The sequence below is a fragment of the Zeus faber genome (genome assembly GCF_960531495.2).
Source record: "Zeus faber genome assembly, chromosome: 11".
Taxonomy (NCBI): domain Eukaryota; kingdom Metazoa; phylum Chordata; class Actinopteri; order Zeiformes; family Zeidae; genus Zeus; species Zeus faber.
Window position 1 is genome coordinate 1,552,597 of NC_137205.1, and position 22,253 is coordinate 1,574,849.

Consider the following 22,253-nt stretch of genomic DNA (forward strand, 5'->3'; position numbering starts at 1 on the left):
ATGAAAGAAAGATTGAAAGATTGAAAGATTGAAAGAAAGAATGAAAAAAAGATTGAAAGACTGAAAAAAATATTGAAAGAAAGATTGAAAGATTGAAAGATAGAATGAAAGAAAGATTGAAAGATTGAAAGAAAGAATGAAAGAAAGATTGAAAGACTGAAAGAAAGAATGAAAGAAAGATTGAAAGTGCGAAAGAAAGAATGAAAGAATTAAAGAAAGATTGAAAGAAATATTGAAAGAAAGAATGAAAGATTGAAAGAAAGAATGAAAGTAATAAAGATTGAAAGAAGGAATGAAGGAAAAGTTGAATGTTTGAAAGACTGAAAGAATGAATGAAAGAAAGCTTGAAAGAAAGATTGAAAGAAAGATTTTAAGAAAGGTTGAAAGACTGAAAGAAAGAATGAAAGAAAGAATGATTGAAAGATTGAAAGAAAGAATGAAAGATTGAAAGAAAGAATATAAGAACGATTGAAAGAAAGATTGAAAGTAAGATTGAAAGTTTGAAAGAAAGATTGAAAGAAAAATTGAAAGAAAGATTGAAAGACTGAAGGAAAGAATGAGTGAAAGATTGAAAGAAAGATTAAAAGAAAAAAAGATTGAAAGTATTAAAGACTGAAAAAAATATTGAAAGAAAGATTGAAAGATTGAAAGATAGAATGAAAGAAAGATTGAAAGATTGAAAGATTGAAAGAAAGAATGAAAGAAAGATTGAAAGACTGAAAAAAATATTGAAAGAAAGATTGAAAGATTGAAAGATAGAATGAAAGAAAGATTGAAAGATTGAAAGATTGAAAGAAAGAATGAAATAAAGATTGAAAGACTGAAAGAAAGAATGAAAGAAAGATTGAAAGTGCGAAAGAAAGAATGAAAGAATTAAAGAAAGATTGAAAGATTGAAAGAATATTGAAAGAAAGAGAGAATGAAAGTAAGAAAGATTGAAAGAAAGATTGAAAGTAAAAAAGATTGAAAGAAAGAATGAAAGAAAAATTGAAAGATTGAAAGATTGAAAGAAAGATTTAAAGAAAGATTTAAAGAAAGATTGAAAGACTGAAAGAAAGAATGAATAAAAGAATTAAAGAAAGATTGAAAGATCGAAAGATTGAAAGATTGAAAGAAAGATTGAAAAAAGAATGATTGAAAGAAAGAAAGATTTAAAGAATGAAAGATTTAAAGAAAGATTGAAAGACTAAAAGTAAGAATGAAAAAAAAGAATGAAAGAGAGATTGAAAGATTGAAAGATTGAAAGAAAGAATGAAAGATTGAAAGAGAGAATGAAAGAACGATTGAAAGAAAGAATGAAAGAATGAAAGAAAGATTGAAAGATTGAAAGAAATATTGAAAGAAAGAGAGAATGAAAGTAAGAAAGATGGAAAGAAAAATTGAAAGATTGAAAGATTGAAAGAAAGAATTAAAGAAAGATTGAATGATTGAAAGATTGAAAGAAAGATTGAAAGAAAGATTGAAGAAAGAAAGATTTAAAGAAAAAAAGATTTAAAGAAAGATTGAAAGACTAAAAGAAGGAATGAAAAAAAAGATTGAAAGAAAGATTGAAAAAAGAAAGAAAAGTTGAAAGAAAGATTGAAAGAAAGATTGAAAGATTGAAGGAAAGATTGAAAGAACGATTGAAAGAAAGAATGAAAGAATGAAAGAAAGATTGAAAGATTGAAAGAAAGATTGAAAGTAATAAAGATTGAAAGAAGGAATGAAGGAAAAATTGAATGTTTGAAAGACTGAAAGAATGAATGAAAGAAAGCTTGAAAGAAAGATTGAAAGAAAGATTTTAAGAAAGGTTGAAAGACTGAAAGAAAGAATGAAAGAAAGAATGATTGAAAGATTGAAAGAAAGAATGAAAGATTGAAAGAAAGAATATAAGAACGATTGAAAGAAAGATTGAAAGTAAGATTGAAAGTTTGAAAGAAAGATTGAAAGAAAAATTGAAAGAAAGATTGAAAGACTGAAGGAAAGAATGAGTGAAAGATTGAAAGAAAGATTAAAAGAAAAAAAGATTGAAAGTATTAAAGACTGAAAAAATATTGAAAGAAAGATTTAAAGACTGAAAGATAGAATGAAAGAAAGATTGAAAGATTGAAAGATTGAAAGAAAGAATGAAAGAAAGATTGAAAGACTGAAAAAAATATTGAAAGAAAGATTGAAAGATTGAAAGATAGAATGAAAGAAAGATTGAAAGATTGAAAGATTGAAAGAAAGAATGAAAGAAAGATTGAAAGACTGAAAGAAAGAATGAAAGAAAGATTGAAAGTGCGAAAGAAAGAATGAAAGAATTAAAGAAAGATTGAAAGAAATATTGAAAGAAAGAATGAAAGATTGAAAGAAAGAATGAAAGTAATAAAGATTGAAAGAAGGAATGAAGGAAAAATTGAATGTTTGAAAGACTGAAAGAATGAATGAAAGAAAGCTTGAAAGAAAGATTGAAAGAAAGATTTTAAGAAAGGTTGAAAGACAGAAAGAAAGAATGAAAGAAAGAATGATTGAAAGATTGAAAGAAAGAATGAAAGATTGAAAGAAAGAATATAAGAACGATTGAAAGAAAGATTGAAAGTAAGATTGAAAGTTTGAAAGAAAGATTGAAAGAAAAATTGAAAGAAAGATTGAAAGACTGAAGGAAAGAATGAGTGAAAGATTGAAAGAAAGATTAAAAGAAAAAAAGATTGAAGTATTAAAGACTGAAATAAATATTGAAAGAAAGATTGAAAGATTGAAAGATAGAATGAAAGAAAGATTGAAAGATTGAAAGATTGAAAGAAAGAATGAAAGAAAGATTGAAAGACTGAAAAAAATATTGAAAGAAAGATTGAAAGATTGAAAGATAGAATGAAAGAAAGATTGAAAGATTGAAAGATTGAAAGAAAGAATGAAATAAAGATTGAAAGACTGAATGAAAGAATGAAAGAAAGATTGAAAGTGCGAAAGAAAGAATGAAAGAATTAAAGAAAGATTGAAAGATTGAAAGAATATTGAAAGAAAGAGAGAATGAAAGTAAGAAAGATTGAAAGAAAGATTGAAAGTAAAAAAGATTGAAAGAAAGAATGAAAGAAAAATTGAAAGATTGAAAGATTGAAAGAAAGATTTAAAGAAAGATTTAAAGAAAGATTGAAAGACTGAAAGAAAGAATGAATAAAATAATTAAAGAAAGATTGAAAGATCGAAAGATTGAAAGATTGAAAGAAAGATTGAAAAAAGAATGATTGAAAGAAAGAAAGATTTAAAGAATGAAAGATTTAAAGAAAGATTGAAAGACTAAAAGTAGGAAAGAAAAAAAAGAATGAAAGAAAGATTGAAAGATTGAAAGATTGAAAGAAAGAATGAAAGATTGAAAGAAAGAATGAAAGAACGATTGAAAGAAAGAATGAAAGAATGAAAGAAAGATTGAAAGATTGAAAGAAATATTGAAAGAAAGAGAGAATGAAAGTAAGAAAGATGGAAAGAAAAATTGAAAGATTGAAAGATTGAAAGAAAGAATTAAAGAAAGATTGAATGATTGAAAGATTGAAAGAAAGATTGAAAGAAAGATTGAAGAAAGAAAGATTTAAAGAAAAAAAGATTTAAAGAAAGATTGAAAGACTTAAAGTAAGAATGAAAAAAAAGATTGAAAGAAAGATTGAAAAAAGAAAGAAAGATTGAAAGAAAGATTGAAAGAAAGATTGAAAGAAAGAATGAAAGTTTGAAAGAAAGATTGAAAGAAAGATTGAAAGAAAGATTGAAAGACTGAAAGAAAAAATGAAAGAAAGATTAAAAGAGAGATTGAAAGATTGAAAGATTGAAAGAAAGAATGAAAGATTGAAAGAAAGAATGAAAGAATGAATGAAAGATTAAAAGATTGAAAGAAATATTGAAAAAAAGAAAGATTGAAAGTAAGAAAAATTGAAAGAATGAATGAAAGAAACAAAAAAAGACTGATAAAAAGAAAGAATGTTTGAGAGATCAAAATATTTAAAGAAAGAAAGATTGAAAGAAAGATTTTAAGACTGAATTAAAGAATTAAAGAAAGATTGAAAGAAAGGTTGAAAGATACAATGAAAGAAATATTGAAAGATTGAAAGTTGTAAAGAAAGATTGAAAGAAAGATTTAAAGAAAGATTGAAAGACTAAAAAAAGAATGAAAGAAAGATTGAAAGGTTGAAAGAAAGAATGAAAGAATGAAAGAAAGATTGAAAGATTGAAAGAAAGTTTGAAAGAGAGATTTAAACAAAGAAAGATTGAAAGTAAGAAAGATTGAAAGATTGAAAGAAAGTTTGAAAGAAAGATTTAAAGAAAGAAAGATTGAAAGAAATATTGAAAGAAAGATTGAAAGATTGAAAGAAAGATTGAAAGATTGAAAGATTGAAATAATGATTGAAAGTTTGAAAGAAAGATTGAAAGAAAGATTTAAGGAAAGAAAGATTGAAAGTAAGAAAGATTGAAAGAAATATTGAAAGAAAGATTGAAAGATTGAAAGAAAGATTGAAAGAAAGAATGAAAGAAAGATTGAAAGAAAGATTGAAAAAAAGAAAGATTGAAAGAAAGATTGAAAGACTGAAGGAAAGAATGAAAGAAAGATTGAAGGAAAGATTGAAAGAAAGATTGAAAGAAAGAAAGATTGAAAGAAAGATTGAAAGATTGAAAGATTGAAAGAAAGAATGAAAAATTGAAAGAAAGAATGAAAGAACGATTGAAAGAAAGAATGAAAGAATGAAAGAAAGATTGAAAGATTGAAAGAAAGATTGAAAGAAAGATTTAAAGAAAGATTGAAAGACTGAAAGAAAGAATGAAAGAAATAATTAAAGAAAGATTGAAAGAATTAACAAAAGAAAGATTGAAAGAAAGAATGAAAGAAAGATTGAACGATTGGAAGAAATATTGAAAGAAAGATGGATTGAAAGTAAGATAGATTGAAAGAAAGAATGAAAGAAAGATTGAAAGATTTAAAGAATGAATGAAAGAAAGATTGAAAGATTTAAATATTGAAAGAAAGAATGAATGAAAGATTGAAAGATTGAAAGAAAGATTGAAAGATTGAAAGATTGAAATAAAGATTGAAAGTTTGAAAGAAAGATTGAAAGAAAGATTGAAAGAAAGAAAGAAATATTGAAAGAAAGATTGAAAGAAAGATTGAAAGAAAGAAAGATTGAATGATTGAATGATTGAAAGAAAGACTGAAAGAAAGAATGACGGACAGAAAGATTGAAAGAAAGAATGAAAGAAAGATTGAAAAAAAGATTGAAAGATTAAACAATTGAAAGAAAGATTGCAAGAAAGATGGAAAGAATGAAAGATTGAAATAATGATTGAAAGTTTGAAAGAAAGATTGAAAGAAAGATTGAAAGAAATATTGAAAGACTGAAAGAAAGAATGAAAGAAAGATTGAAAGAAAGATTGAAAGAAAGAAAGAAAAATTGAAAGAAAGATTGAAAGATTGAAAGAAAGATTGAAAGAACGATTGAAATAAAGGAGAACGAAAGAAAGGTTGATCCATTAACATCAGCACAACCCCATTGTGTTTATTGTTCTATGATAAGATTGAAAGAAAGATTGAAAATAAGATTGAAAGAAACAAAGATTGAAAGAAAGATTTAAAAAAAATGAGTACTAGTCACTTTTAAAAAATCATTTGTCCTATGGATTAAATGCCATACACACTTGCATCTCTCCCCTCCCACCCCACACACATTCACATGACCAATCCTCCCAACACCCACACACACATGCGTACATGCACACACACACACACACACACACACACACACACACTAGCACAGGAATAAATGTACCCGTACATGTTAGGCCCACGGCCTCCCAGCGCCACTAGAGGCCGCCCTTGCCCCATCTGCAGCTCCCTACTCAGACCCAATTGCACACACCTGGGATCAATTACCCGCACTGTATTTAGCCCCAGCTTCCTAGCCATTCCTTGCCAGACCGTCAACTAGCTTTCCCCGAGTTGCATCGCGATTGGCTCCCTTCCTAGTTCCTAGTTCCTAGTTCCTAGTTCCCAGTTCCCAGTTCCAAGTTCCTAGTTTATGTCTTGTTGTCTCGCCTTCCCTTCACCTGTCTGTCTCCGCTTGTCGACCAGGACTCTCCACCCAGCCTAGTTCCCCGTCTCTCCACCCGGATCCTGGACCCCATCTCCTGGTCATCATCGTCCCTGCCCTGCCCTGCTCCATCCCCTCCCGACCAGGTCCCCCTGGCCAGCTCCACCGTCCCAGTTAATAAACATCCCTTGCCTGCCTCCCGTGTCCCTGTGTCGTGCGTTTGGGTTCCTCCCTGTTCGGGTCGTGACAGTACGGTCTGGCCAGGAAAACATGGACCCAGCCGACACAGAAGGGCTCCGCCGCGCACTCCGGGACAGAGGAGTGTTGCTTGGGCAACATGACCGGGTCCTCCGGGACATCGCGGAACACCTCCGGACCATCTCTGCGGCCGTCAGCAGCCTGCAGGGCCCTCCGGCCCCCGTGGCCTCCCCTGCTCCTCCGACCTGCCCTCCTTCCCCCACCAGGGCTCCCAGCGCCTCTCTCGTTCCCCCTGAGCCCCACGTTCCGGCTCCAGCGCCTTACGACGGCGATTTCGGCACCTGCCGGGCCTTCCTTGTGCAGTGCGCGGTGGTTTTCCAACAGCGGCTGTCGTCGTACGACTCCGATAGTGCCCACATCGCGTTCCTCATCTCCTGCCTGAGAGGGGCGGCTCTCGGCTGGGGTTCCGCGGTTTGGAGTCAGGGGGGTCCCGTGAGTCTCTCCTACGATCTGTTTACCCGCGAAATGAGGAGAGTCTTCGACCACCCAGTTTGCGGCAAGGAGGCCGCCAGAAGACTCCTCTCCCTCCGCCAGGGTTCCCGTAGCGTCGCCTCCCTCGTCGTCGAGTTCCGGACTCTAGCCGCGGAAAGCGGCTGGAATGACGGAGCCCTGCAGGACGTGTTCCAGCGTGCCCTGAACGACGAGTTGCGGGACGAGCTGGCACGGCGGGACGAGCCCACGGACCTGGACCAACTAGTGGAGACCTCAATCCGCCTGGACAACCGGCTACGGGAGCGCCATCGCGAGAGGGAGGGGGCGAGCCTCCAGTCCGTGCCTCCCGCCTGGGCGGCCACGCCCCAGTCTCCAGCGCCCGCTACTCTTGGGCGCCGCACAAGTCCCCCGACTCTCTCCGATGCCGAGCCAATGCAGCTTGGTCGCTCCCGGATCTACCCAGAGGAGCGAGCACGCCGCCTACAGACCGGTGCCTCTCTGTATTGCGGTCGGCTGGGACACCTCTGAGCCACCTGCCCGGTCCGGCCACGAGAGGGCGACTCCTCGGTAGGGCTACGCTCCGGCCGCTCCTTACCACGTCATCGCCCCTATGACTGCGCAATCAACCTCCTGCCAGGCGCCCCCCTCCCCTGCAGTCGCCTGTATAACGTCTCCCGGTCTGAACAGGAGGCCATGGAGACTCACATCCGCGACTCTCTCGCTGCCAGGATTACTCGTCCCTCGTTTTCTCCGCTAGGCGCAGGGTTCTTCTTTGTTGCGGAGAAGGACAAGACCCTCCGTCCTTGCGTCGATTTCAGGGGACTGAACGATATCACGATCAAAGACAAGTACCCCTTGCCCCTGATGGATTCAGTCTTCGTCCCCATCCAGGGGGCCACCCACTTTTCCAAGCTGGACCTCCGCAACGCTTACCACCTGGTCCGCATCCGCAAAGGGGACGAGTGGAAGACTGCCTTTAACACCCCGCTCGGTCACTTTGAGTACCTTGTTATGCCCTTTGGGCTGTCAAATGCCCCAGCGGTCTTCCAGGCCCTAATTAACGGGAGGTTAGCAACTAGCTTTCCCCGAGTTGCATCGCCGCGTCAGCCGTGTCAGCCGCGTCAGCGATTGGCTCCCTTCCTAGTTCCTAGTTCCCAGTTCCAAGTTCCAAGTTCCTAGTTAATGTCTTGTTGTCTCGCCTTCCCTTCACCTGTCTGTCTCCGCTGGTCGACCAGGACTCTCCACCCAGCCTGGTTCCCCGTCTCTCCACCCGGATCCTGGACCCCATCTCCTGGTCATCATCGTCCCTGTCCTGCCCTGCTCCATCCCCCCCCGACCAGGTCCCCCCGGCCAGCTCCACCGTCCCGGTTAATAAACATCACTTTATTATTTGCCTGCCTCCCGTGTCCCTGTGTCGTGCGTTTGGGTTCCTCCCTGTTCTGGTCGTGACAGTACATCCAGTATGTATACACACACAGTCATGTTAACCTATACACTGTGGTTTAAACAGGACTACGTACTACCCATATGCACTCACAGCACTGTGTATATCCTCTCCCACCACACACATTCACATAACAAACCGTCCCGGCACACACACACACACACACACACACACAATGATGCAAGTCATATCAACACAGCTGAAGCCGCCTTGTGTTATGAATTCCTCTCATGCCGCAGCCTTCAGCTCTCCAGTAGCTCTCCAGCAGCTCCTCGTGTCCCAGCAGAGCTGCCGTGCAGTTGTTCTGCTGCTAAAGGCTGTCAACGTTCAGCGGGCGGACGCTCGTTTGCCCCCACCCTCCGAGCTCCCCTGCCATCCAGGGTCCTTCTGACCCCCCCCCCCCCCCCTTTAGCAGGGAGCTTGCCATACTGCTTCTGTGTGTGGCCAGAGTCCACCGCTGCACACATCCCCTGGCCGACACGGCCCGTTGTGTTGTTTTTTTTTTTATAATAGGGGGGATAAACAAAGTGTGTGTGTGGCGGAACAATCTCACGGGTTACAGGGGCCAAGTTGGGTTCACCTGTCGACGATGACGAAGCCCGGCATTGACGTGCAAGCTTGGCGGCGGTAGTGGAGTCGGGTGGTGGGGGTAGGCAGACTCAGAGCTTTACAAGGAGCGGGGCCGGGAAATGTGGCGCACGGCTGAAGGCGACGTAGCTAAATCACCTCCACGGGGTGTTTACGGGGAAGGATCATTAGCGAGCTCGGCTACCTGCGTTACCCCTCGCTCTCCCTCCGTCAGCGTTTCGGCAGGAGTCCAGGGAGTCTGATGCCCTCATTAATAAAGATTACTATCTTATCCTACAATGAATAGTAGTAATTTTAATAATTATGCCGAACAGCGATAAACTTAATCTCATTAAATTAATGCCCAATCGTTCTTCTTTACAAAGAATAATCCACGTATTCATAATAATAAATAATAATTTGGTTATCAAAATGCGTCATTATAGACGTTTTTTTTTATATCTTAATGGTATATTTTGTACGATCACATTAGCATGATGTAATAATAATTTTGGGAATGCATTATTAAAATGTATTAAAATAATTTATTTGGATGGAGTAATTTTTTGGAGAAGCTTCCGCATTGCGGGAGGAGAACGTCTGAGAGAAGCACACTATATTTACCCTATCTCCTCATGCCGTGACTGTGCCCAACATTGAAACAGCAGAAGAAGAACGGGGGCAATAAAATGGATATAGAGTAAGTGCACGAAAAAAAAATGTTTTAGAAAGTTAACTTTTCAATTGTTACACGTTTTTGCTGTTAAATGCTAGCAGTTTTGTGTTATAACACGATATAACACGGAGAGATTATGCATGCAAAAGTTAATGACTTTGTTTTATTTTATAAAGCCGTTTTTAACATGCACAGTATCTAGCTTTAGTTAAATGTGTGTTGGAGTGGAGTGTTAACTAGCATTTAGATTTAGTTTACTGTGTGTTGGTGCAGGGAGACGGTACTGTGAGAGAGAGACGGTTTTCAAACAGACAGACGGACCCGCTAGCTAAGTTTCACTTGATCGGTTCTCCACCAAAGCGTGCTGAGAGAGTCCGGACTGTTTTTTGCCAGTTTAGACTTTATTTGAAGGTACAATGGTACCTCGACTTATGACTGCATCTATTTACTAATCCAAGATACGATAGTCGCGAAAATTAGCATCGTCTTACGACTGACTGCTCCAAGATACGACCGTGGAAATTTGTAGTTGGCGCGTCGGCGTCAGTCAGCGGGCGACCTACATCGTGTGTGCACGTTGTTCGTGGCTTATCGATTTTTTTTTCATATTTACTGTGTTTGTGCTGTGCATTTTGTTTTTTTGTTTTTTAACTTATGAAAGCAATATGTGCTCTCTGTCATTTGGGTGGGCCGGCTGTACAAGTGGTTGCCTGCTGAAATAGAATATTTTCTGCAATGATATCTGTTATCCTCGGGCAGTGCCTGACTTTAAGGATAAACAGTAAAAGATAACATTTATAAAGTCGCGATCATGTGGGACATCTGGAACAATCACAGCATCCCATTTTGCTGGTTCATACACATTGCTGTATGGAGGTGATTTAGCAGCATGAGAAATGTACCACTGAATTTTGGAGTCCTAAATAGTTGTAACTGGTTCTAATGTTGTGGCTGATCGGTGTGTATGTTGTTGTATGATGTTGTTGTGATTTTATTTTTTCCTATTGAAATAAAAAAAAATGAAAGTCAAACCTGATTTTAAATTTCACTCATCCTTTGGTCATGAAATGGAAAAATAATTTTTCAATTTTGATTTTTGTATCTCCAAAAAAGCAAAATTTGAAAACCACTCATACCCCATTTTTTCCATTTGTGATTCTGAATTGAGAATAGAGTAACCAAAAGATACAGCGATTGAAAGACCTGGTCTACACTCCTAATTGTATTTGTCCTTTTACATTTCTATTTCTATCTTAGAAATCTCTGAGAGAAGGAGGTGGTTACCTGAGGAGGTCCATGCGGTGGAAAAGAACCTGAAGGCTTTCATTGAAAGTGGTAAAGTGCCGGGAAGGACTGAGTGTGATGCATGTATTAGAGCTTCACCTGAAGCTCTAAACCAGCGAAGCTGGACTGCATTGAAGTACTATGTAAAAAATCGTATCACTGCCATCCAATGCGAAAGTGCGAGAAGAATTTATTAATAGAGTTGTTAAAGCATTTGCTCAAACATGTTGGTTCACGTTGCTCAAAAATGTTGGTTCATTTGATGCAACTTCATTTTTGATGATGTTTGTGTTGTTCGTTGGCATCCTGAGTACCCAGGTATACACTGGAGTTCAACTAGTTATTGATTTTATCAGGCGAAAACATTGATAATTAGTAGTTAGGTGCAGTCAAAGGCCGCAAGTCAATTCATCTGCTGATAACAACTGACTCTACGGTGGCCAACGGGAAAACTCTGCAACTAAAGAAAATACATGTAAATAGACAAAACGCAAGCAAATTTAGAAAATGTCATCATCAATTTGACAACACAGGCAACAACACAATGGAAAAGTTCACGAAGGAACAAACTTAAAATAAAAACATCAAGAAATGTTTGTGTATCATATCTGATATATTCCCCAAATGAAGTGTCCGTGGTGAATTGCTTTTAAGTTTGTTTCTGTGCAAATGTTTCCATTGTTTTGCATCTCTTGCCTGTGTTGTCAAATTGATGATGATGTTTTCTGAATTTGCTTGTGTTTTGTCTATTTGCAGTGAGTTTTCCTGCCGACCACCGTAGGGTAGGTTTTTATCAGCAGATTAATTGAAAATGGATAGTTAGGTGCAGGCAAAGGCCAAAGGTCAGGGTTTACCACCATACTACTCTTCCCCCGCGTGAATACATTGCACTTTTTCTTTGTTACAAAGCATATCAGGAGACTTACTGAGCCCTGTGTGAGCCCTTGTTTGTTTTCTTGTGCCATCTGCTCCTTTTTATTTTATAATAAATAATTGTAATTTTTTATCTACATTTTGTACAGTGGGTGTAGGTTTATTCCCCGTTCGATTAAGTTTGGAAGAAAATATTATACTGTCAAAACCATCAAATTAAATAACAATTGATTCTGTGCTCTCTTTTAAAGTATATGTGGTATTTGTCATACTTATCTGGAAATCAATTGATGAACCGGTATTTAAGTCGAAAATGATCTGCATAATATGCTCAAATTTACTACATTTACTTACAGCGTGCTTAGGTAGAAAAATAATCTTTACTTTCCAATTTTTGATATGTTTAAGTGGTGTTGGCCTGAGGCCTGATTTCTTAAATTGGTTGTATATCCTTTCAAATTAATAATTATACTTTTGGAAGGTTTATATTTTTCAATCAGAATCTGACCTATTGATTAAAAAAAGTGTTCAGTGTCAAAGTTTGCATGTCAATAGACCATAACATGGTGGGTCCCCTGTGTAATCAAAAAGTCAGGTGGGGTTCCCATGAGGCTCAAAAATTCAGGTCTAAAATCTTTTTGAGGGTTATCATTTTTTAAAGTAGTTTTTGTATCATCAAAAAATGATCCGTGATTTATGTACTCAACACTAAACATTTTACGAGACACAAGGACGCGTTAGCATGGGCTATGCCACGTGAAAACCCCAGCATGCAATGGGGGGCGTACCTTCGTATTCCTGTCTATTATTTGTCCGCATTTTGTTAATTGTTTATATTCTTGTTATTTACATTTACATTTACATTTAGTCATTTAGCAGATTCTTTTATCCAAAGCGACTTACAAGGGAGAATAACATTCAAGCTACAGCTATTTCTCTACATTCTGCTGGTACTTGTAGAGTTAATTGACTAACCGATATGATGGTCTATAGACCAATCAATAGAAAAAATAGTTTCACCTTTACAGCCAGCAGTAAGGTTTTTGGATGCTTTAAATTGCAGTACACTTGTTCTAGAAAATGATCAGTTTCTAAGTTATGGAGCCATTTCAAAATGTTATTGTCGAATTAGTGTCTTGTGCTGTTCTTATTTATCTATTGTGCCTCAACACTTTTAGAAGCCTCGTGGAAAGTCAGTAGTATTTATTTTGGGTTTTTGTCTGTTAAGAAACAGGTGATCACCAGAAAGTGCGCCTGTAGCCAATTTCCACCGTGACTGGACGAAGCCACAAGCTGGTCATTACAGCAGAGTCTCCAGATAAGAAGGTATTTTTGTATGATTATTTATGAACAATACTTGAAGACAAAAGTTGTGATTTTCATGAAAAAAAAAGACTTTCTATGTTTCTAGTTTGTACTTCTTGTTGGTGACTCCCATCTACGGAGCATTGTGGATGGATTTGTGAAGATGCCAGGGGACCGAGGTACTGAATGCTTTTTTGTCTCGGAGACCTGACGCAGTTTGTGTTGTAGCCCCTAGCAGCGACTTGACGGCCAGCAGGACCATCGACGAGGCAGCAGTAGACTTTCGCAGCCTCCTGGTCAGTGTCTGCAGTCGCTGGCCAAAGTTACGCTTCATGTTTAGTACATTTTTGGTAGTATTGGTACTATTAATACTTTTGCTTTGTGAGCTCTGCAGAACATATTTTACATTTTGAAAACAAATGTACTGTAATAAACACCTTTTTTTTTTTGTGTGTTTGTATAGGTGTTTGTCCTGGACTTCCTTCCGCGTCTGACTATTTGCTCCGTGAGGAATACCATCCTGTGGCGGCATGCATGGGAAGCATATTTTAATTTTAGTACAGTTAAATGTATAACGGAGTATATATTTTTAGACAAACCAATTCAATAAATATTTCTAATGAACAAAGTTGACATCTATGTATGCATATTTCTATTCGTCCTAATCGTTGTTTTAAGGCATCAAGTACTTTTCTGCAGCCAACCACTTCCCATTGAACCACCCAGAGCTGTGAAGCAGAGATGGTGTAAGTACAATTGTACAATTTGTTGTCATGTCACGTGATGGCTATTTTATGAATAACTTTGCTATGTTGTGAAACCATGGCCCTGTGACATTGCTGTGAAATGCTGCTTATCGCCAACTGGAGACAACAGCGCCGCCAACAGCACGAAAGTCAAAGGTTTCTCCCGGCAGGTCACTTCCAACATTCTCTCCAAAAGTGGTTGTGAAGGGAGAGCTCATCGTGCCTCATCCTTCACCTAACCCTTTTGAGTGGAGACTGGTTGGAAGGGGCAGAAAGATAATCGGTTGCACACTGTTATTGTTGGGGTAAGACCCTCTGGAAACTGTGATAGTCTCTGATATTCACTCAAAGTGTACCGATTTTCATTAAACAATTTTAATATGTTTGTTATGTGTGTAGTTGGCCTTTTGTCAAGACATTGTCTTAAATCGACATTTTGCTCTATGATTTCACAGGTGGACACAACACCAGTAGCGTCGCCGGAATGATCCATCCCGTTATCAACTTGTTCCATCGCATCTTTCTAGCGCTGTCCAGTGTGGAGAATTTTATATTGTTTTTATATCAACAATTGTATATCAATTTTATATCAAGAAAATTTTGCTTTGCTTACATGGGAAAGCCACGGTGGGACATTGGCAGAAAGCTACTGCCTCCAAGAGGACACTGGGAACGGAGCAGGTTTGCTTTGTTCGTTGTTTTTCTTCTTTTTTCAATGACATTTTTGATAGTAGTACTTCATTTTAGTTTTATTTTGTCCATGCATTTCATTCTCTTGCTTTTTTTTAGGGGAAGGCAGCACCAACCGTTGTGGAGGTGTCTTCAAAGCCACACCTGCCAGTGATGTGCCAGTTCTTGTGAAGGAATAGCAGCGCTCTCAAACATTTGTCAAAGGTCAGAGTGATGCTGCTCCTTATTATCCTGATATGGAGAGTGCTACAGTGTTTTCTGATGTTGCAGCAGAGCTTGACGCTAGCAGTTCTGTCATGGGAACAATTGATGTCACTTCTATCAGCGGAACAGGTGATAGCTGAGAACATTTTTTAACAAAGAAAAACGTAGAACACTTTCAGTGCCGGGAAAGCATACGTTGAGTGTTTACACAAATGGTCCTTTTACGATCTAGAAAAACTGAGATAACGACTAAAACTTTCGTGACAGTGATATACAGGAATGTAAGATCTCCTGTGAAAGAGTCGGGCGTCACCAAACAAACATATGCCTCAGCATTCAGACATCACTTGGTGGTAGAATTATATCATTCATTAACATTGATCATCATTTTTCTCTCACACTCCCTTCTGTTGTTCCCAGTGGAATGATACAAAAGGAAAATGCAATAATGCTTAAGTATAATATAATTGAGGCAAAGGGATCAGAAAATGATGTATAAATTGAGTACAATACATTTATACAGAGATATTGTTTTATCTGTGTCCTTTTGATGGAGGGGCCAAGGAAAATGATGACCATATAACAAGGTGGGAAGTGGCCAGGTGTAATCAAATGTGGAGCAGAAGTCCAGCGGTGGAGCCGTCTGTGGGGCGCCAATGTTGGTGTAGAAAGCCCCTTCGATAACTGCTTCCAAAACACACATTTCTTCGGCTGTGGTAAGGGGAATGGCAGTAACCCAAGTAGCCTATGTAGGTATGGTTGAAGTGGTTCCATCGCAGTTGCAGGGTGAGCAGCGTTCAGCGTACACTCACGTTGTCTCCTCAACGAGTACCTAGAGGGGAGTAGGAACTTTCTTGCGATGAGATACGTGTATCCATATTGTCCGTTCTACCACCTTAACTGCTGCTGCAGTGGTGCGGGTCCCTAACCCTGATGGAAAGGTCCTAGGAATCTGGCAGAGTTCCAGCTTTTCCTCTGTAAGTCGCGATCACCACCCATTCACCTGGTCAGCGGCCGTGTAGAGGTCCTTCAAGTGGGACGGGTAGGGCTGCTTTGACCTGGGCACATAGACTTAAACACTTGGGTAAGAGACACACATTTTGACAACATTGTTTGGTATAGGTCCAAGATTGTTAAATGGGCGTTAAATAGTTGAATAGCAGACTACAGGCTCAGTACAAAAATGAATGTATGCACACTCGTGTAACAACAGAATAATATTATCACAATGTCTAATATGCAGGAGATAATAGGCGGCCATTTTGACACGCCCATGCATGGCACCACTAGAATATCAAATGACACACTGGGACTGACGCGTGTGCAAAGATTTGTGAATTTCCAAGTATCTTTTGGAACATGAAATTGTACGTGTTGCCACGCCCACACCGTGTGCCAAAATATATATGTATTTTAATAAGTTTTAGCTGTGAAGGTGTCTTGTAGACACTCGTCAAGTTTGAAGTCGATCCGATAAATCGCCAAGGAGGAGTTTCGCGAAAGTACAAAGCATAAATATGACTAAAAAGTCAGGAAAATTCAAAATGGCCGACTTCCTGTTGGGTTTCCGTCATGGCGGAAATATATATTTTTTCCAAGTCTAGAGAGGTTACAAATGTGTACCGAATTTTGGGAGTTTACGTGGAAAAAGGTGAATAGGTCAGAAAATTATTATTTTATTTTCTAGGGTGGCGTGGCAACACGTAAAATTTCATGTTCCAAAGATACTAATTCACGAAAACTTTGCGCACTTGTTAGTCCCAGTGTGGCAATTGATATTGTATGAGTTGCCTGCATGGGCGTGGCAAAATGGCCCGACACACCCTGTTGAAAATTTCAAAACATCAAACCTATTCACTTTTTACCATGAAATTCACAAAATTCGGGACACTTTTGTAACTTCTTGGATTAAATGTGTAATTTTAGTCACTTTCCGTTCATTTTCTCGCTTTGTACTTTCGTAAACTCCTCCGAGGCCATTTATCTGGCTTCAAACTTGGCGAGTGTCTACAAGACACCTTCACGATTAAAAGATATTAAAAAAAATAATAATTGTCACACGATGTGGCCGTGGCAAAGCGTTGGATTTCATGTTCCAAAAAAAGCTGTGTTTTTGTAATATTTTATCCACTTTTTATGCTTTGTACTTTCATGAACTTCTCCTGGGGGATTTTTTGGATTGAGACTCATTGGGGATTAAAAGTTATTAAAACATTTTTTTTTCGTCACGATGCGGGTGTGGCAACGCGTTGAATTTTATGTTCAAAAAAACAGTTTACGTGACTTTTGGGGCCTTGAGAAACTACAAAATTATTGCAAAACTTTGCACACTCTTCAGTCCCAGTGTGGCATTTAATATTCTATGGGTCCTATACATGGGCGTGTCAAAATGATCAACTAGATGCAGTTATCGTGGATGAGGATGTCGGGGTCCTGGTGCTGGGGAAAGGAGGCCCATACCTATAGCAACATAGGTGTCGCCACATTCCTTCTGTCTCAATGCCATGTACGCTTGTATTTCTGGTTTTCCCAACGCAGTCATGATGCATTTTTCACTAGAGTACAAATGCATGGTATACAACAACATCCACATACAATTAACAGAGCAGCAATGATAGCAACGTTGATTATGCATGATAAAATGAGGCCTTTTCATTTGGAAAACATAGAGTCCAACCAACCAGTGATGTGATCATCCATTCCTGCATTTTCTTTTAGTTCTACGCTCCGTGAGTGGAGTAGCAATTCCTCCTACTGGTTCCTGTGTTTATAAGCACATTACTCCATGCCCCACAATCAATATGGGTACCTTAAACCTCGTCCAGCCACCAGTCACTTGTTAGTCTAGGGTTGGTGGACCACGCATATTTCTCATTCCACTGGTACTGCTCCTACCCTGTGGAATCACACTTTATTATGGAACAGAAATCAACATTGAATGCCAGGATTTGTCCTTCATAGGCATAAATGACAAGAACTGTTTCTTTCATTCGGCCCCACTCTTTGACCTTTGTCATATACTGGTCATACGATAATTGGGGTCCCACTTGGTAAGAATATGTATACTGTGTAGGGTCCAGGACTTCTCCTAGGGTAAACAAAAAAAATATTATTTTTTTTTTACATGGTTAATTACAGAATGCTTACGTCTTTCAGCTGGATCCTTGTTTCTGTGAGAGTTCTTGCGGGTGGGGTGACAGGGGCGCAGTGGGAGAGGTGGTGACAGGGAGCACCAGTTTTATTTTTGAGCTTTACTGCATGTGAGGTGGCCAACACTACCTCCCAAGGTCCAGTCCACCTTGGCTCAGGCCACTTCTGTTTGTGGACCTTGATGTGGACCCAGTCTCCGGGGCTGACCACCAGGGTGTGGGGCAGTCTGGGGCAGTGTTCTTGACCTGTGAATACAAAACTCGAGATACTGCGGTTAGTGCTTTGACATATTCAGGTAAACCTTCCTGGAAATCATCAAAAGCGGGTGATTTAGCTGGTAGGTTGTGAGGACCTGGCATGGGGCGGCCTGTTAATATCTCGTGTGGGCTAAGATGTGTTTGACTATGGGGAGAGGTCTCGCATGGACATTAATGCTAGGGGTAGGGCATCTACCCACGTTAGTTTAGTCGTTTTTGTGATGTTCTGTAGAGACATACTGAGTTGCTGTTTTGTCTCTATCAGCACCTTGGCCATTTTTTCTTTCAACGTCTGGTTTGCACTTTCAACTAGGCCTTTTGACTGGGGGTGATAGACTGAACCAGATCTATGGGAGATACCTAATGCCTGTTCTACCTGGCTGAGTTTTTTATCGCTGGTAAAATGAGATCCATTGTCCGAGCAGATAACTGTGGGGTAACCCCACCGAGGAATGCGTTTTTTCCATAACCATTTAATCACAGATACTGCATCCTCTCTTTTGCAAGGGACTGCTTCTACCCATTTGGAGAATCGATCTACCATCACGAGTAGGTATCTGTACCCTTGTACTCTGTTGTCCCTGCCCATGCCGGTGTAATCTATGCATATTTCTCTGAAGGGGTAGGGGGGCACTGAGAATGTTCCCAAAGGTCTTTGGTAGACTGTCTTCTTATTTAGCTCGTGACAGACGACGCATTCTGCAATATGGTTGGCCACCATTTCCTCCAGGTAGGGATGCCACCAGTCCTGTTTGAGCCTGTTGGTGGTTCTTTTGGGTCCTTCATGAGTCTGTCCATGTGCATCCTTGATGAGGTAGACCAGGAGTGCGGCTGGTGCTACTGGGCGCCCATCGTGGCTTCTCCATTGGCCGCTGGTGAATGTGGCTCCTTTCTTCTGCCACTGCGAGTGTTCGTTCCATTTCGCTTCTTTCTGCACTTCTTTCAGATGTTCCTCTGACAAATTGAGGGCGTTGTCTTCAGTAAATACAATCATCATTGCTGCGCTTTCTTTTAGGTTCCCTCCTGCTTCTTTTGCTGCTGTGTCGGCTGCGTTTGAATTTCCTTTGGAGTGTCCTTTGCATTTGATGATCTGGATTTTTCGGGGGAGATGTATAGCTTCCAGGAGGGCGAGTATGAGGTCTTTGTGTTTTACCGGGGCTCCTGCTGACGTTTGGAGTCCTCTTTTCATCCATATGGCTACATCCACGTGAGCTGCAGCGTGTGCGTATGCTGAGTCGGTGAATATGTTTGCATTTTTGTTTTTTGAGATTTTTAATGCTTTCACCGAGGCGTCGAGTTCTGCTTTTTGTGCTGATGCTGGTTGTTCTATCATCCCACTTCTTAGGGTGACGTGGTGTCCATTAATTTGTTGAATGGCTGCGTATGATGCTCTATTTCCCTCTTCTTCTTTGAAACAACAACCATCTATAAACAGGACAATTTCTGCATCGGGGTCAGATGTTCCATCCAAGTCTGTGCGGCCCTTTGCTTCCAGTTTCATGAGCTGTACGCAGTCATGGGTGCCATCTGCATACTGTAGTCCGCCGGCCAAGTTGATTCCATCGGCTGTGTACAAGACATTGTCTCTTTCCAGGGTGACATGCAAGCGCATCTTGTGTTTTGGTGTAGTAAAGGTGAAATCCGTTTGATCGAGATAGGATTTGACTCCATGAGTGGTATGCACGATGGTGGGGTGGTAGAAAGTAATGTGGTCGGTTCTCGTAGGGCGTGTGCGATGGCAGCCGTGTGTCGTCCACATCCGGAGAGTCCATGTTCCACTGTGTCGAGTTTGCAACTGTGGTGAGCCAGGATCGCGTGCTCACCGTGTCGAGGCTGCCAGAGCACAGCTTGACAATTCCGTGCTTTTCAGTAACGTCCAAATGGAACGAGGAAGAGATGTCTGGGGTGCATAGGTGTTCGGCCTTCCCCATGAGTTGTTTCAATCTTATGAACGCTTCCTCCGCACTTGTGGTCCAGTTGAGTGGTGCCTTGACGTTCCGATGGCCAGCTTCCGCAATGGGTTCGCGTGGGGGAACAGTGTGGTCCACATAATCATCTATGTGGTGTCTGCTATAGCCAGTGAGTCCCAGGAATGCTAGCATTTGCTGCACGGTGGTGGGTTTAGGGTACTGGAGCATTGCCTGTTGTCTTTCCGGGTTGATGTATCTCTTATCTCCCGTGATCCTTTTTCCCAGGAATACCACTTCTGTGCGGCAGACCTGTGCTTTTTCCTTCCTGATTTTGTAGCCACATTTTGCGATGCGCCGTAGCAGGGATTTGGTGGCCGTGAGGCAATTTTCTACTGTGGTGATGTCCATGAGGATGTCGTCGACATACTGGATGAGTAGGAGTTCCTTGAGATCTGCCTTCAGGCAGGCGTTGAATATGGTTGGCGTGCATGTGAATCCTCTTAGCATTCTTGTGTAGGTCTAAGAGCATTTTTTAAATGTGAATGCAAACATATCTTGACTTTCTTTGGCCAAGGGGAGGCAAAAAAATGCGTTGGCCAGGTCGATGACGGTGAAAAATTGATGACTCGGGGAGCCTGCATGCAGGGCGACATGGGGGTTGGGCACTTTTTCAGTAATGGGTTGGACCACCTGGTTGATACGTCGCAGATCGTGGACCAGGCGCCATGAGTGTCCTCCAGCCTTGGGTACTGGTAGAATTTGTGTGTTCCACGGTGAATCCGCTGGTCGTAGAACTCCTGCTTGTAAGAGGCCTTCAATGCTGGAGTCTATTCGAGCAGCTGCCTCGGGCTTGACCTTGTACTGACCTTGCCAAATGGGCACAGCGTGGGCTTTCACTTTGATGTGTATATTGTGGTGTGGTGTGCAGCCAACGTGATAGGGGCCGGTGGTCCAGAGGGTTGGCGGTAGTTGGGCGAACATTTCTGCTGCCAGGGGTTGTTCTTCGATGCTTCCTTGATAAGTTCTTTCCAGGACATTTCTTTCATATATGCCTTGTTCGTAGCTGTTGTGTCCTATTCTCCAAACCGATTTGTCTGGCGTGTGTTGCAACAGGGGGTTCGTTGTGGGGACCCAGGTGGGTTGGCGAGGGCTCTTTTGACCATGGGGCCCAATTGTTTGGCTGCATGGTTGGCTTCTACGGCTAGGGTCACATGTGGAACTGCGGTGTCGTGAAGTAGATACCAGGATTGTTGGTCTGGTGTCAGGCGGACCGCTGCTGCAACTCCTTCGTGGCCCAGATAGAAGTCTGTTGTCTGGAGTCGTTCTTGTCGTCCCTCCTTTTTCGCTTCCCAGCCTTCGTCATAGATGTCATCACGGTGGCGTGTGAAACAGAGAGTGCAGTGTACGGGTCCAGCATCGACTTTTTCCAGAGTTGGTAGGTTTACAAAATGCCACCAGCCGGTGAGTGTGGGGTCGGGGGTGGTATCAGGAGTTCCACCTAAGACGAGTATACGTTCGAGGGGTATTAGCTCTTCTTTTGGCTCAGAGAAACTAACTTCCAGACCGTGGAGGTTACATATCACAGATGCCCCTGTTCTTCGGAGAAGGTCCCTTCCCATTAGGTTGGTGGGGCAGCTTGGTGAGTAGAGGTATTGGTGTCTGACTTTGTGAGGACCTATCTTGGTAGGGAGGGGTGCGGTGAAGGGTTGGACTTGTGTCGTCCCAGAGAATCCAACAGTCCGTAATTTCCGAGTGGATAGTTGTATGTAGTACGTAGTATGTTGGCGGCCAGGTTCTTCAAGCAAGACACGTGACAGTGACAGTGACAGTAATTCCTTGGATTGACAGTGATTCCTTGGATTGTACATGGCACTACTGGTTCGGCATTTATTTTTGTCTGTACCACCACTTCCATGTCCCCTGGGCGCCTCTATGCTCCATGCCATGGCGGGGTGTCCATGCGGGGTCCTCCCTTTCCTCTCGAGGAAGCTCCTCTTCCTCTCTGAGGGGGGCGGTAGGATCCTCTATATAATTGCTGGGGTTGTTGGTTCTGGGGGCATTCCCTTGCCCAGTGGTCACTTTGGCCACAGATGAAACATCCTGTAGTTTTCTCGGGTCCTCCCCATCCTCTAGAGGATTGGAATTGTCCTCTCCCTCTCAGTTGCTGCCATTGGGGGGGGCCTTGGGGGTATGAGGGTGCGGGGGCCCCGGGATACTGCCGCTGGGGATATTCATAGGGAGTCCAGGCCTGCTGCCATTGGGGTAGGTGCTGGGCTGGTGGGTAGGCGGGGGTTACAGTTAGGGGCTGTGGTCCTGTCCATTGTAGTGGCGCGGTTTGGGGCGGGGCCTGTGCTTCAGGGGTGGTGACTACTGCTTGCACAGTTGCTTTCTTCTTTTTGTCCGTATTGACTTCATCTTCCAGTTTTTT